Raw genomic sequence first — 15,917 nt, 5'->3', positions numbered from 1 at the left:
GAATAATGCATGCATTGCCCCCCTTTTGCACATATGCAACTTTGCAAAGTAGGGATTTTTGGTTTACCACACATTAGTGTGTTGTTTTCTTTTTATTAGGACCCATGTTTGGTAGCCACATTTTTCCAAAGCCAAAGTGTGGTTAGCCAAAAAAAAGCTAGTATGGCTAGCCACCAAATTGTGGCTTAAAATATTAAAGCCAAACTTTGTCAAAACTTTGTAAAAAAAAGTTGAGTCTATGACAAATGGACCATATATACATGCAATGAAGTGTGATAAGCCAAATTGTGGCAAAAACCAAACACATGCCAAATAAACTATATGCATGCATGGCTGCCAAATTTTGGCTTCTTGACAAATTGTGGCTAGGAACCAAACATGCCCTTGCTGGCCAAAGGGGTCCGAATATGTGTTTTGTTTATTCGCTATCATGTGCAGTACGTGTGTGCACAATACCACAAATCAAAATTTCACGGGTAGGCCAAACATGCATGCATGGTAGGCGAATCGCCATTTCGAAGGCTAATTTGTCAAACTAGCTTACCATGAAACCATCATGTGTACTCCAATTAATTAAGTTCGGATATGAATGGTGGTCATCAACCAAACTAAAAAGAATTCAAAATTTGGGATGATATAGGGATGTGCCCTATTGTTGTGGAATCAGAAAACATTAGCCAACGAAAATGTGGGTTGCATCCAAGTATAGTAGCTCACAAAGTCGATTGCCAAGAAGTTTTTGCCTAAATTTGAAATAAAGCCAAAATGAGGTTCAAACTTATTGAAATCAGCAAGCAAGGCAATCACGAAGTCACCAATTACTACTTTTATCTAGGAAAAATAACAAACATGATGGCATGCAAATATTCTTGAGAAGCAGAATCATTCTGTAAATATATATTTTTGGAACCATGCATGTTGGACATTGATTCGCTTCTTGCCACATGGGTGAGCTAGCTTGGTTACCGCAAGAACCATGCATGGCGAACTTTCGAATCATGACCCCTTTTTTAAGAGATCAATGAAAAACTTCTTATTTTCGACTATACTTTGCCAAATACAGTTTTTTTGGTTTTCCACATAAAGTCTTTTCATTTTTATTGGCCGAATTAAGGGGGGCAAAATTAAAAGGATGTATTTGTGAAGTGGCTACCGCGTGTATTGCGCACACTACCACCTATACAATTTTCACAAGAGGGTGACATGGTTGGATGGCCATGCATTTCCATGGTTTGTTGGATTATCTCATCATGTAGTATATAATAAATTAATTTTGTAAATATTTTTCAATTCAAGTATTAACGATGGTTATATTACAACTCAAATAAATTGGGAAAATACTGGGGTTCGCCTCCCTAGAATCAATCTTGCCCGTCCATTTCCTATCAACTGACTATAGGGAGTACTAGATTTAAATGGCGGTTGGAGTTAATTCCTCAACCTCATCGCAGTATTATTCCCATCTGTCCCCACTAAACAACCCCTGGCGGTTCGTTCTCCCCTGCATTTCGGCAAGTTCCAAAAACCCCATTGTTTGCAGTTGCTCTCCCTCCCTCCCCTCAATCCCTCCGATCAGTTCGACGTGCTTCAGCGCTGCCATGGCCGACGGCGGCCTGTTTACGCTAAAGAGGAGCGTCGTTCCCCATGGGACGACCAAGGTGAACGTGGTCTACACGAATGACCCTTCCGTTCTCGAGCACACCCTCAAGATGTACGAACAAAAGCTACTAGAGGACAGGCCCAGGTTCGTCGGCCTCGACCTAGAATACACTGCGGACCAAGTAAGTACCGCCGTCGTTCAGTTGGCCATGGACGACCACGTCCTGGTGTACCATTTCTGCAGGTATGTTCTTCACATGCCTTCCTTTATCCTTTTGTTTTTTAATATAGAAACTCTTCCTTTATCTTGGATCTGCTTTTTTATTTCGACATAGACTAGGTTCTAACTTGTATGAAAACACGAACAAACTAACTTGTATGAAAAATGTGGTCTGGAACGTAATATCCAACATATACTTGTATAATTTTTTTGGATTGACCACGATATCTAGTTTCATGATTTTGGTACTCAAAATTTGCACAAATTTCATGTACTCATACTCACCGATAATCGGCATGGATGTCAAGATATTAACATATAGTAACTGAATCTTAACTTGATGACACTTAAATAATTAGATCATATAGTCGCAACAATAATTCATGTTATTTTGATGTGTATCACTGATGCAAAATCATTGTTTCACTGCAACAAGTATACAGTTTTCGGAAGAAAAATATGTGTACTATTTCAGCATATACGATCTTACAAGATTGATTTGTGTTAACATGCAGGAGTCCTGATAATCTGGCACTGCAAGAATTCCTTCAACATAATGTGGGTCCCATTTTGCAGCAGCGGTCTCAATGTTTGTAATGCGGCTTGAGATCAAAAGAAAAAGAAAGTAGCTAGTAATTAGGGGGTGAAAAAAAATCCAAGAAAGGAAAGTTGATGGACATAGAGGATGACATGCGGGTCCCTTGAGCCAACAGCTTACTCAACGTTTCAAAGGGGGCAGGGGATCAAAAGAAAAAGGCAAGCCAAAAATCAGAGGGTGAAAAAAAATCCAACAAAGGAAACTTTTATAGCACATAGAGGATGACATGCGGGTCCCATGAGCCAGCAGGTTCCTCAACGTTTCAAACGTGGCATGAGATCGAAAGAAAAAGGCAAGTGCCCAAATATGAGGAGCCAAAAATAATTCAAGAAAAGAAAGTTTTATAGTACATAGAGGATGACATGCGGGTCCCATTTAGCAGACAGCGGTATCGTCGTTTGAGAGGTGGCGGGGATCAAAAGAAAAAAAGAAATTGCCAAAAATCAGATGGTGAAAAGAAACCAAGAAAAGAACTTTTATAGTACATAGAGGATGACATGCGGGACCCATGAGCCAGCAGCTTACTCAACGTTTCAAAGGCGGCATGAGATCGAAAGAAAAAGGCAAGTGACCAAATATCGGGGAGCCAAAAATAATTCAAGAAAAGAAACATGATTTACATAGAGGATGACATGCGGGTCCCATTTAGCCGCAGCGGTATCACTGTTTGAGAGGCAGCAGGGGATCGAAAGAAAAAGTCAAGTGACCAAATATGAGGTGCCAAAAAAAAATCCAAGAAAAGAAAGTTTTATAGTACATAGAGGATGACATGCGGGTCCCATTTAGCAGCAGCGGTATCACTGTTTGAGAGGCAGCAAGTGATCGAAAGAAAAAGTCAAGTGACCAAATATGAGGTGCCAAAAAAAATCCAAGAAAAGAAAGTTTTATAGTACATAGAGGATGACATGCGGGTCCCATTTAGCAGCAGCGGTATCATCGTTTGAGAGGCGGCGGGGGATCGAAAGAAAAAGGTAAGTGACCAAATATGAGGTGCCAAAAATAATTCAAGAAAAGAAAGTTTTATAGTACATAGAGGATGACATGCGGGTCCCATTTAGCAGCAGCGGTATCACCGTTTGAGAGGCAGCAGGGGATCGAAAGAAAAAGTCAAGTGACCAAATATGAGGTGCCAAAAAAAATCCAAGAAAAGAAAGTTTTATAGTACATAGAGGATGACATGCGGGTCCCATTTAGCAAGCAGCGGTATCACCGTTTGAGAGGCGGCAGTGATCGAAAGAAAAAGGTAAGTGACCAAATATGAGGTGCCAAAAATAATTCAAGAGAAGAAAGTTTTATAGTACATAGAGGATGACATGCGGGTCCCAGTTAGCAGTAGCGGTATCACCGTTTGAGAGGCGGCAGGGGATCGAAAGAAAAAGGCAAGTGACCAAATTTGAGGTGCCAAAAAAAACTCCAAGAAAAGAAAGTTGATTGCACATAGAGGATGACATGCGGGTCCCATTTAGCAGCAGCGGTCTCAACGTTTCCAAGGCGGCAAGGGATCAAAAGAAAAAGGAAGTAGCCGGAAATCGGGGGTCAAAAAAATCCAAGAATAGAAAGAATTTTGGTTCATAGAGGATGACATGCGGGACCCATGATCCTGCATCGTAAACGGCTCGATCGGAGAACGTTGAACGAGATGGCGCGATGTAGAAAAAAACAATGCCAGAGAGGCTGCCATCTGGGCCCTACATCCCTCGGCGGTGCGGATCTGCGTTGACTCGGCCGGCGAACCCGAGATTTCGAGATGCACCACGTCCCGGGCCACCATACGCCACGTTTTGGCCGCTTTCGTCGGGCTAGGTGGCCTCAAAAACGAGAAAAAAAAAGTTTTGACATGCACCACGGAGGGACCAAAATCGTCGGCCATGGTACACCAGCAACCACGGCGCGACTTCAACTTCGTCTGCCATGGCAACTTTTCTTGTAGTGCATGTGCCCGAGGTGCTCCAACGTCCGGACTCGATCGTGGGTTTCCAGCACAGAAGCTAACCCTGGGCTTCGCTTCTACAAGTGTGCCAACCAACGTGTAAGTGAATTTGTATTTTATCGATCAACTTCCTTTCCATCCAAACCCTTCTCCGCCTCCGGTTCCTTTCCTCCCAAGGCTGATAGATGTCCTCACCGGATTCATTCTAAGTTTTAGGCTGGAAGTGACGTTTGTGATTCATGGTGGTGGGAGGATGATTACGCCGTGTTCATCACCGGGACTGGGATCAACCTTTTTGCGGCCGCCGCCGGCGGCAGCTTCGTTGTCCTCCGATGCCCGGACAGAGGATCCGCTATCCACCGCCATAGCCGGCCCATTCACGGATGGAGGGGAATGGGATCGCCTGGGGGCTGCATCATCGGCCGCATCCGCAGCCTCCTTCGAGGCGCTGCTGCAGTTCTGACCTCCCGTCAAGCAGCTCGCGTGCATTGCCTCGCCGATGTTCATGTCCTCGGAGCATCCGGAACGCGGCAGAGGCGTGGTGTACTTCCACCGCAGCTTACAGGGATGGATCTGATGCGCGGATGCGCCAACTGCAACAACCCCCCTACTGATTCGCTCCTTGAAACCTCATCGGACATTATAGGGGATGTACTCAGTTGTGTATTGATGGCCGTGATTTAGGCCAACGAACGGCGGCCGCGGTAGTAGGCCGGAACAGGGGCGTATGGGGGGCGGTTGGTGGTTCAGGAAGAAGGAATTGTGGGAGATCGAGAGAGGGTCGGGAACACAGGCGTAGTTATGGTGCGTTCCAGTACTGAAGATTGTAACTTTAGTTTTTACCAGCAGACAGGTACTGGTTGTCCGAGCTGCCTGAGTGTCAGGCACCAGCCTTTCCGCCATCAGGCTAGCCATAGTGCTAGTATCATAGCTAGTATCATGCATATTGGTCCCACAAAAATGCTGATGTGGCAGTTAATTAAGGATGAGAGAGGAGATTGGAGTATCATAGGTAGATACCGTATCATAGCGCAAACAACGAGAAAATTTAATGCTAAACAAATCTTGTACACATATTTACATTGAGATTCTTAAAAACAATAAATATAGCATGATTATGATACTACTATATGATACTACCCACTATAGAGATAGTATCATGTAGTAGTATCATATGCATGATACTACTACATGATACTTACCACTATGACCAGCCTCAAACCTCGTACGACCCCACTATGTGTAGGCGTACATCATGCGTATTCTGTCAGGCACAAGCATAAATAATTCCTTGCAGTTTCATTTCATGCCCTCACCAGGATGCATAACGTGTGGCTGGATATCCAAGTTCATATGCCGGCCGGTTCATTCTATTCACTCTCTGGACTTCTTTCCTATATTGGTGTTCTCCTTGACATTGGACAACGAATAGGACCAGGATTCTTATATTGATGCTCTGTATGGTTCGTTAGCTGAGAACTATTCAGCTGCTTCATATTTGGCTCAGCATGCTATACTCGATATATCCTTTTTCCTACTAACAATGTCGCTAACAATATATGATTTGGTTCTTTCCGAAGTCCCCGTAGTTGCAAGAGGGCTTGACAGCTGTGATATATGCAAAGACAATGGACCATGTTACTGATGCAGATTTATTATATCCTCGAGAGTTCCTTCTTTCTCGTTGATCTTAGTAATTTCCCGCAGCACAAGATTTGTCTCGAGGTTAGCGTGCCTGTCATTTGTAAGAAACATCAATCAATAGGACTATGCAACCGGATACTTCAAAGTCACAAATTATGACAGGAAACAACAAAGGACAATGTGTATGCATACCAAGAATGGTACTGAATGCACCTTCTTCCAAGTAGCCTTCTACGCTGCGAGTAGTCACAGCATCCAGTGTGCCTCTGTTACACTGGGATTATCAATAAAATTCAGGGCCAACCCCTGGACAGACTAGCTGCCAGTTCACCAAAACCTGTATTTTCTCACGGCCAGTTCTATGCAGCCATCTCAACTTAAGAGTGACATCGAGAAAACTGGTAACAAATGGGTATTTTGCAGCGATAGCCATGACCAGAAGTATAGCATATCAACAAGTGTCGACTGTCTGCAAGAAAGCCAATCTAGAATTGTGGATTAAGTAGGATCGTATTGATTCTACCCTCTCTGAACATTTTAAGATGTCTACTTCATGTAGCTCCATCTGTGAATGATTAAAATGTTCTGTACTCGCTTTCCGACTTTCCAGCTCTTGCTCATAAGATGAGTGGCAAGCGATTTTTCACCTTTCACTCATACGAAGGATTGCTATTTTCTAGCTATCAACTATCCAACAAGTAACTATAAAGTTTTCAAGTTAATGATTTCTAACACCAAGTCTGTAATACAATCTTCTGCTGCAAAGCAACTAAGCAATGTATGATACCACTTCTAAGTACACACAAAGATTATAAACACTTACTTACGTGTGCTTAGGCACAATAAATTATTAAAACAACATTTCACCCACGGGCCGCCGAAGGCTTCCTAGTAATAACTAACATTTGTGCTGGTAAAATCATTGGCCATAGTCAAATCGAGAAGACCAACCATATCTTGAGTGAGGAAGCGAAGCTAAAACAAACAAAACGAAACGGTCATCAGCAGCAGACTTGCGGCAGAGCCTAGAAGCGACACCTGTCTGTTACGGCACGCCCAATCAGATTCCCCCACCTCGCTTCCTTGTCGCTCGTGCCTTGCTCCCTCGCTCACAAGTCCCGGTCGCCGGCATCCCCTCCTCCTCGCCGGAACACGCAACACCGTCGCCCCGCCCACCACTCACCGCCTCCCACGCCGCTCGCCCACCCGGTACACGTACTCCCGAACCCGACACCCACCCTCCTCGCCACGCTTACTTTTCTTCTGCCCTTTCTCCATTGCTGCCCCCTTGATTCGCGCACACCAGGCCACGACACTCGCTACGGTGGTGGGTGGCTCGGTCCCGAGCGCGTGCGTGGTGCAGTTTCTTGGTAGCATGTAACCGCAGTTGAACTCCTGATGGCGGCGATCGTGTTCGCCGGGGAAGGGGCCACCGCGCGCGGCGGAATGCGCCAGCGGCCCGGATCTTGGGAGCCGGGAGCACCGCGCCGCGGCAAGAGGAGCGTGTACCTCATGGAGTGCGTGCCGCTGTGGGGCTGCGCCGCGACGCGCGGCCACGCCGCGGAGATGGAGATGGAGGACGCGTGCGCCGCCGTGCCCGTGCGGATGCTCGCGACCAGCCGGGAGATGGGCGGGATCGGGGTCGACTTCGACGCCTCCCCGCTCCGGCTGCCGGCGCACCTCTTAATTCGGCGTGTACGATGGACACGGCGGCCCGGAGGTGAAGTTATCTCATTTTCTGATTCTTGTGGTGCCCAGAGGAAACACATTATTAACCTCGAGGCATCTTGCTCAATGCTCACGCTTCATGTTCTCTGTGCAGGTGGCAAACTACTGCCGGGACAAGATCCACGTCGTGTTACGAGACGTGCTGCGAGCCGGGAAGGGGCTGGGGGAAGTAGGGGAGGTGGATGTGAAGGAACCATGGGAGAAGGTTTTCGGCGATTGTTTCCACAAGGTCGACGATGAGGTGTCCGACAAAGCGACCATGTTTTCCAATGGCTCCAGTGAGTCCCGTGCGGAACCTGTTGCCGCCAATAACGTGGGTTCCACTGCTGTTGTTGCGGTTGTCTGCTCATCTCATGTCATAGCTGCCAACTGTGGAGATTCACGGGTCGTGCTCTGCCGCGGGAAGGAGCCGATTGCTCTCTCCGTCGATCACAAAGTATGAACTGGAATTTACCGCTCAGCTAAGTTTATTAATCCAGTTAAGTTACAAAGTTGTGTCTGATCATGCTTCCGTGTTCCAGCCTGATAGGAAGGATGAGCTCGCCAGGATTGAGGCTGCAGGTGGGAAGGTCATTGACTGGAACGGTTATCGTGTCTCTGGTATACTCGCAATGTCACCTTCAATCGGTAAGTTTTGCATGTCCAGGTTTATTATATGTATGGAATTATTGATGATGTCAAGCTGGTTGTAAAAAATGTTCTGAATAAGATTAAGGTCTAAGCATGATTTCTGTTACTTTTTGACCAATTTAAAATACAAATTTGGTAGCCCAACATGTACCGTTGCCATCATGATCTCTAGAAGGTTCTTTGGTAAACTCTAGGAGGCATCTCTTTGTAAGCTAAGGCAGACAAAAAGCTTCACAACAAGTAAGACCGTACCAGGATATGCTCCTGAAGTATTCTGCCTATGCAGCATATATGACATTACTTTAATCGTCACAGCCAAACATCCATAGAATTACAATAGTAGTAGTTCTATGGCCATATCTTGCTGCATATGTCATCTGGGATTTCAGTAAACAAGGATACTTGAACCACTAGAAGCCTATATGAAACCATCAGTCTTTGTGCTGTCAAAAAGATAAAAACCCATCACCTTTGTCTTAATATTTGCAATCATCTTAAGTCTCTGGTACTAGGTCATTGTGTGAGTCATTGTGTGAAACATCTAAGTAATATTTCTCATTCTCCATATGAACATGTGAATACATAAAATTGAATTGGCGCCACAATTTTGATCATACATCTTGGATCTTTTTTCTGTACAAACTGTGCCGATTTCTCTTTCAGGTGGTATTTCAATATATGAGATCATCTGATATCACGTTACTACATTAGCTCATTTCAGGTGTTAAATTATAACTGTAAAGAAATGATCCATTTCATATACTAGCAACTTGCAACTCCGCATTTTCCCATCCGAGAAAAATCATGGCTACTATTAGTCCGTGTTCCTCATTTTTATCTTGGTTCCTTACCTGGAAATACGGGGATGGGGACGAAGTTGTCTCGTGGACTTCAATATGTTCTTGTGAAAGTGTTCGGATTAGGATGCAGATGTCCTTAAGAAGGCCAAAGTAAAATGTCCCCCGTATTGAAGGAACAAAGGTACCCTATATATACTTATGTTGTTATGTGTGCAAGTGCCTCGGGTAGTTGTGAACTATGGCCATGGCTAATATAAGATATTAGTTTTTGCTTACGGTTGGGGCCATCTGAATAGTTCCATTATTAAAACTTGGACAACTCTGTTCTCCTCGTTCCATATGAGAAGTTAATCGAACTAAGATATTAAACCAGCCAATTTCTCTATGCATTTGTTTGCATGTCACGAAGTTCCCTTTGGTTTATCAACTTGAAGCGGAACTCAACAATATTCTTGCAGGGGACCAATACCTGAAACCATTTGTGATTCCAAAACCCGAAGTCACCGTTGTTCCACGGGCAAAAGATGATGACTCGCCTCATTCTAGCGAGCGATGGTCTCGTAGGATGTCATGTCAAAGAGGACACATGCAAAATTGCACGACGGCAGATCCTTCTTTGGCGCAAGAATAAAAACGATGGTGCATATTCTGATGAGGGCGGCGGCGAACCCACTATGAACCTCGCCGCAAAAGCACTCGCTGATTGTCTCGTGAGGCTAGCGCCGATGAAAGGGAGCAATGACAACATCGGTGTCATTGTTATTGACCTGAAATCACGAAAGAAGCCCAAGGGAAAATCGTAACATGCTCCTAACTCACCTGACTAGCTGACCGTGGTCCGCGACCGAGTTTCCTCTCGCTAGTCCGCCTTCCTTGCAAGACGTCACGCCTCCATTTTTTCGTCTTCGGATGTTCTCGCAAGAGTTGTATGTGTATATGCTAATAGGTGTGGTTCCGACGATCTGATGTGCGGGGTGTGTGTCCATGTATACCCCCTTGCCCTTGTGCTTTGGGGCTGTTCGCATTTGTTTTCGGAACATCCATGTAAATGTTATGGTATCTGCATAATAATTGAGCATTGCAAAAGACTGATATGATTGTCGGAACTCGGAAGTTACATATGTAGCAGGGAATGTGCTTATAGCCTTATAGGTGTTGCTTTCTCTGATCACCTGATGTACCTTCGTTCTTTCTGACATGAGATCATCAAATGAAGCAGATGGATGCTGATGAAAATGTCCGGACCCCCTTTATGGCTGCTCTCAACATGGCGGAATGTCTGACATATATTGTTGCTTTAAAATTTGGTTTTTGAGCACTCGAATTTGCTTTAAAACATTTTTCGAGACATACTATTTGAATATGTCAATGAGTATATTCATTTAATTGAATTCATTGTTCAGCCTTGGGAGAAAATTCGCAGCACTCTAATCTGCTAACGACGTACGAACAAAAGAATATAATAAAAATTGAGAGGTGTCTTTGGAATAAGGATGTCCGCATGCAAAATTTAGGAACGTGATTGCTTGACAACAACGCCGCCTCGCATGAGTAATGAGTTGGGCCAAAATTCGCGCGTTTGCTAGCCCGGACGGAAAAAGATTCCATGCACAACACGGTTCTTAAAGCAGCCTAGATGCGGAAAAACTTGGCCCAACGAGAACGCTTGATTCGGCCATTTTCCCGTGGCCGGGCGCTCAGCGAGCGCGGAGGGCGGGAATGCTGCACACGCCGGGAAGCGCGGGAGACGCCGCGACGCCGCGAGAAGGCGCGCCATAATTCCCCTCATCCCCTATCTCCCCTCTCACTCCCGGCAGTTCTCACTCACCCTCTCCTCTCCCTTCTCTCTCCTGTCGCCACCGGCGGTTCTCATCGCCACCGTTAGATCGAAGACCGCCGCGAGCAGGCCTGTGGAGAGGACATCGGGGAAGCCATCATGTCGTTGCGTAGATGGCCCGCTTCTTCTCCCGGTTCAAGCTCTGCTCGGCGACAACCTGCATGGCGGTAAGACCCTAATCCAAGCTTTAAGGCTTGATTGTTCATAGATCCGTTGTTATCCGGTGTTCGATCTACGGTTATTCACCGCATGCATGTTTTCTTCTTTTTGTCTAGCTACATTACTGGCTTCAAATTGGTAGAGCGGTGTTCTTGCACCTTGTTCTAGGTTTTAGGTTGACATGGTGGTAGATTGGGGTTTTACTCTTCATGTCGATGATTACATGGTAGCGCTAACCCCTGGAGAGATGCCTCTTCGGAACCCTACTCGCCATGATCGAAGTCCGTTGTTTGATATTGCATAAGGTTCTTATCAAACATCTCTTCCACTAGCTAGTGGTACGATTTGTGAGATCTGACTGTACCCTAGTTTGAATTGAGGCCAAGATGAACTGCATGCCATCAAAGATGAGGTGGCTATGTTGAAGAATGCGCTAGCGAACGCAAACACAAGTGTTGAGGTCTAGGAAGGAAGAGTGGGAGGAAGAAAGAGAGGCATTGAGGGAAGAAATCGAGGGTCTTAAGTAGGATAAGAAAAAATTAGAGTATGTGTTGTTTGATCTCCTAAAGCAGGGCTTTGCACAAAAGGCGAAGTTTGAGAGGATTAGGGCTATATGTGTAATGAGTGATGAAAGATTTAGTGGCATGTAATGTTGGATAATTATGATTTGTATGAACTCAGATCCATGTATGTCTATGATCCGTTCTATGATGCCGGATGCCATGATGTGTTTCGGGCCAATGATATGATGTGTGAACGAAATGACACCATAATTGATGGTATCCAACCATGTACAAAGCGAAACATAACTCAATGTGCCTTGTACTTGGTTGAATAGTATCAATCGTGGTGTCATTTGATTTGAGGCCTTATATGTGTTTGTTCTGCTGTTTGCGCTATGGCCAATGATTGTTCAGTGACATAATGCAAGGCAAGGGGATGGCCATAAACCTAGTCCTTTGTGCGACAAGATTTCTAGTACACTAGACTTGGTTTGTGGCCACTCCCTGTGCCTTGAGTGCATTTATATGCGGTTTTTTATGTCTTGTTCTTGCCAATGATTTAATCTCTACCACACACTAGTGGCAGGATGTTTCTTTCTGACCCAGAAGGGTGTACAAATACTCCGGTGTGTGCATATTTATTGGTCGGAAAGAATCATCTGCGCCACAAAAGTGGTAGCTATGAGGCATCATTTTTGGCATGTTGTTGCTCCTTCGGCCAATGATTATTTTGTGGCACAATCACAGGCAAGTGGCTAGCCCTAAACCTAATCCAATATGCAAGAATATTGTTTGTACACTTGACTTAGTTTAGAAAAAGTCCTTTTGCTTGTGGTGTTCATGGGTATGAGGCATTATTGTTTTCCTTGCATCATTCTTGGTATGTTGTTGCTCCTTTGGCCAATGATTTAAGATGTGGCACAAAACATATAGGCAAAGGGCTCGCCGTAAACCTAGTCCTTTGTGCAAGAACATTGTTTGTACACTAGAGTTAGTTTGCGGGCGGTCCCTCTCGCATGTGGTGTTCATAGGTATGAGACCTTCTCGTGTCATGTTCTCATTAGGTATCTCAACCATAGGATCATATGCAGGTTGGCCCGCATCATGTTGTACTCATTGAAATTGTTTGTTCATATTGCGGTGCTCCAAGCTGCTCATGGGTGGAACTCGACATCCCTTTTGGTGAGGGCGTCTCCAACAAAGCAGCTCGGAGAATCCAGCTCTTCCAAGAGGCCTAGGGGGAGGCCTGTCAAGGTTGGCCATTTCCATGACGACCTCCGACCAACCCGCTTTGCCAAGGTGGTGTTGCCTCCGGGGTTGGAACTGCTGCCAATCCCGACAGGCTTCCGCCCCTACCCTGGCATCGTCCCTAGGACGATCATCCTCAAGACGAACACCGGCTGCTCCTGGATGGTGAAGCTGAGGGACGTGAAGGGCATTTTCTGCCTAGGATCAGGGGTGACTTGGATTTGCCATTGCCCACCAGATCAAGATCGGCTACTTCCTGACGTTCAAGGTGATGAGGGGCGACATCTTCAAGGTCACCGTCTTCGACTACACCATGACTGAGGTGGTCCAAGGTTCCCCCACCATCATCCAACCCTTGCTATGATTCAAGACTGAAGTCTCTACCTGCAATGTGTGTCGTACTCTGTTTAATTCCGTCTTGAATATTGTCGAGCTTGCTACATGTGTGTGGTATGTTGTGCTGAATATTGAGTGGTATGTGGTAGAATGTGTGCTTGATGCTGAAAAGGGATGGTGTCCTTACATTCCTCGTTCCGCACACAACCAAACACACTGATCTATTTCCTCCGAGCGCAAAATAGCCAACCAAATATAGTGCTTCTCGTTTCTCCACTCGAGCCCAAATAAAATTGTTGGCATCCAAAAATAGCGTCAATTCTAGCCAAGTCATGCTTCCACTGACTGTTGGGCCAAGGGTAGAAACGAAATTTTTTTTGTTGACAACCAATCACGCTGAAGAGGTAGGCCGAAACCCGGAACCGGAACCGGAAGGCCCAAACCCCAAAGGGCCAAACCCTGCCCCATTCCTCAGCCCCTCCTCCTCCCTGCTCCCGCCGGCGGCGTACAATCCATCGACCCTAATTCGCAACCTCAACAACACCAGAACCTCCCCTCTTCCGCCCCCTTCCCCTTTGACAGCCGTCCAAGTCCTGCTCCCTCCGGCCATCATCATGGCTTCGGACGTTGAAGCCAACGCGGCGGCGGAAGCCCCGGAAGGGAAGAACTAGAAGCGGAAGGGGAAGCACGACAAGGAGAAGCCGTGGGACGAAGACCCCACCATCGACCGCTGGACGGTGGAGAAGTTCGACCCCTCCTGGAACGAGGGCGGCCTGCTGGAGGTCAGCTCCTTCTCCATGCTCTTCCCCGAGTACCGAGGTAACCATATCCCCTTCCCCTCCCGCCTGCCTCAGTGCAATTATTCGTTGGAAATAAGATGTACTTTGAAGTCTACTGAATGCCTATTTGGAGTGTAGAGAAGTATCTAGCGGCACGCGTGGCCGATCGTCAAGGGCGCGCTCAAGGAGTTCGGGGTCTCGTGCGAGCTCAATCCGGTACCGTGACGGGTGACTCGGTTACTCTTGTTTGGACTTTTGGAGCGTTCTTAGGTATTGTGGCGATTCTCTCTTGATCCGTGCATAGGTGGAGGGTTCCATCACTGTTTCGACCACCGGGAAGACCGGGGATCCATACATTATTCTCAAGGCCAGGGATATGATAAAAATCTGTCGCGGAGTGTCCCCGCACCCCAAGTATGCGTTTGCTTACGTTACCGACCCCTTTAGCCACGAAGGCGCCTCACCTTATTCTCCGGTGACCCTCGCCACAAAGGCCTAGGTCGGGCCTTACATAAAGATTGGGGCACACATCCACAACTTAATTGGAGGCTCCCAACAAATCGCCACAAAGGCCTAGAATCCGTCTAGGGTTCCAAGAACCCAAGAGTAACAACCTTCTTGCTTTCACCACCACGAATCACCGTGGAGAACTCAAACCGATGCACCAAATGCAATGGCAAGAACACCACAAAGATGCTCAAGTCCTTCTCTCTCAAATTCCAACAAAGCTACAAAAGCTATTGGGGGAATAAGAGAGGAAGAACAAAGAGGAGAACACAAAATTCTCCAAGATCTAGATCCCAAAGATTCAATCACAAAGAGATGATTTGGTTTGGTCAAAGTGTGGATCTAGATCTCCTCTCTCTTTTCCCTCAAAATGGGGCAAGAATCATGGAGGGATAAAGAGATAGGGCAAGCTTCTCAAGAACAACAATGGAGGAGAGAGAGAGTGGAAGAAGCACAGCCCAAGGAGGAAGAAGGGGGGTATAAATACCCCCCAAGAAAATCGAGCCGTTGGGGCAAATCCAGGGCCGGATTATCCGGTGTAAGTTAGGGCCGGATAATCCGCCCCCCCTGAAATATCCGGCTCTGGGAAAATCCGGGCAAAAGTCCGGCCAAAAATCCGGCCCCTATCCAGGGTATCACTGAGCCACTCGCCAAAAAGATCGGCTACTTCCTGACGTTCAAGGTGATGAGGGGCGACATCTTCAAGGTCACCGTCTTCGACTACACCATGACTGAGGTGGTCCAAGGTTCCCCCACCATCATCCAACCCTTGCCATGATTCAAGGCTCGAACTCTCTACTGCATTGTGTGTCGTACTCTTGTTTAATTTCGTCTTGAATATTGTCGAGCTTGCTACATGCGTGTGGTATGTTGTGCTGAATATTGAGTGGTATGTGGTAGAATGTGTGCTTGATGCTGAAAAGGGATGGTGTCCTTACATTCCTCGTTCCGCACACAACCAAACACACTGATCTATTTCCTCCGAGCGCAAAATAGCCAACCAAATATAGTGCTTCTCGTTTCTCCACTCGAGCCCAAATAAAATTGTTGGCATCCAAAAATAGCGTCAATTCTAGCCAAGTCATGCTTCCACTGACTGTTGGGCCAAGGGTAGAAACAAATTTTTTTTTGTTGACAACCAATCACGCTAAAGAGGTAGGCCAAAACCCAGAACCGGAACCGGAAGGCCCAAACCCCAAAGGGCCAAACCCTGCCCCATTCCTCAGCCCCTCCTCCTCCCTGCTCCCGTCGGCGACGTTACAATCATCGACCCTAATTCGCAAACTCAACACCAGAACCTCCCCTCTTCCGCCCCCTTCCACTTTGACAGCCGTCCAAGTCCTGCTCCCTCCGGCCATCATCATGGCTTCGGACGTTGAAGCCAACGCGGCGGAGGAAG

At 46.4% G+C, this 15,917-nt stretch overlaps 1 pseudogene; it reads left to right on the top strand.

Moving 5' to 3' along the window:
* Positions 1–7,389: 7,389 nt before the first annotated feature.
* Positions 7,390–9,952, top strand: LOC124681554 (annotated as a pseudogene).
* The last annotated feature ends 5,965 nt before the right edge of the window (positions 9,953–15,917 follow it).

This window comes from Lolium rigidum, unplaced genomic scaffold, assembly GCF_022539505.1.
Source record: "Lolium rigidum isolate FL_2022 unplaced genomic scaffold, APGP_CSIRO_Lrig_0.1 contig_46301_1, whole genome shotgun sequence".
Taxonomy (NCBI): domain Eukaryota; kingdom Viridiplantae; phylum Streptophyta; class Magnoliopsida; order Poales; family Poaceae; genus Lolium; species Lolium rigidum.
Note: the sequence above shows the minus strand (reverse complement) of the source record. Positions and strands in the feature narration are given on the sequence as shown.